Here is an 871-nt window from a genome sequence, read left to right as displayed (position 1 = left end):
CTCGGGGCTCATCGCAAAGCATGCTGGGAACTCTCGCGTCCACATGGCTCCCGATCGGTGGGTTGTGGAGCTGCAGGACTATAAAGCCTAGCATATTGGAGGAGAAGGTGTCATCCTACATTCCAGCAGCCCACCGACGTGCATCGATGAAAACTCCCATCATGCCCCCAGAGGGAACTCCCCCTCCCCCCCACGCCTTCCGCTCAAACGCCGGGACAAGTAGAAATCTAAGTGCCTTTTGGCCTACGGAGTCCCTCTCACTTTGCATCTCCTGTCAGTGAAGACCTGAGAGGGTGCGTCCTGAAGGTTTATCCAATCAGGAGGCGCGATGTTAGATATCGCCCAATCAGAAGGGAGCCGGAAGTCAGGAGGCAACTTCCTGTCTCTGACGGGAGCTACGCCTCCTGCGCCTGCGCACAGAGCTGGGTGGTTCTCTGCTGCTCTACCCGGCTCCCCAGGACCCCCGCGTGTTGCGTATCGTCCTTTCATCCTCTCTCTCTCTCGCCCTGTGGCCCGCTCGTCGAGGGAGTCCCGTGGGGAGGACAGCGGGATACCCGGGAGCCGGGAGACGGTGAGTATGGGAGCGGATGCGGGACAGGGAGGGAGGATGGTTCAGGATGACCCGGCTGCGGCAGACAGGCCTCCCCGTCAGCTCCCAGCCCGTCCGCGACCCGGCTGCGGCTTGGCGAGGTCTCATGGGCACAGATGGGGCTGGGCGGAAGTCCCGGTCGAGGCCACGCCCACCAGGTTCCTCGCCCGGATGTGAGGGACCCGGAAAGCTCGTGCGTGGGAGGATCTGACCCATGTGAGGGGCCTCCGCGGGTAGGGGGAGGCTGTGGTCCTGCCCCCCTCTCCCCAACGATAAACGGCA

The sequence above is a fragment of the Carlito syrichta genome, unplaced genomic scaffold (assembly GCF_000164805.1).
Source record: "Carlito syrichta isolate Samal-C Ts95f unplaced genomic scaffold, Tarsius_syrichta-2.0.1 Scaffold316580, whole genome shotgun sequence".
Classification (NCBI taxonomy): domain Eukaryota; kingdom Metazoa; phylum Chordata; class Mammalia; order Primates; family Tarsiidae; genus Carlito; species Carlito syrichta.
The sequence above is the reverse complement of the archived record's forward strand: the minus strand, read 5'-3'. Positions refer to the sequence as shown.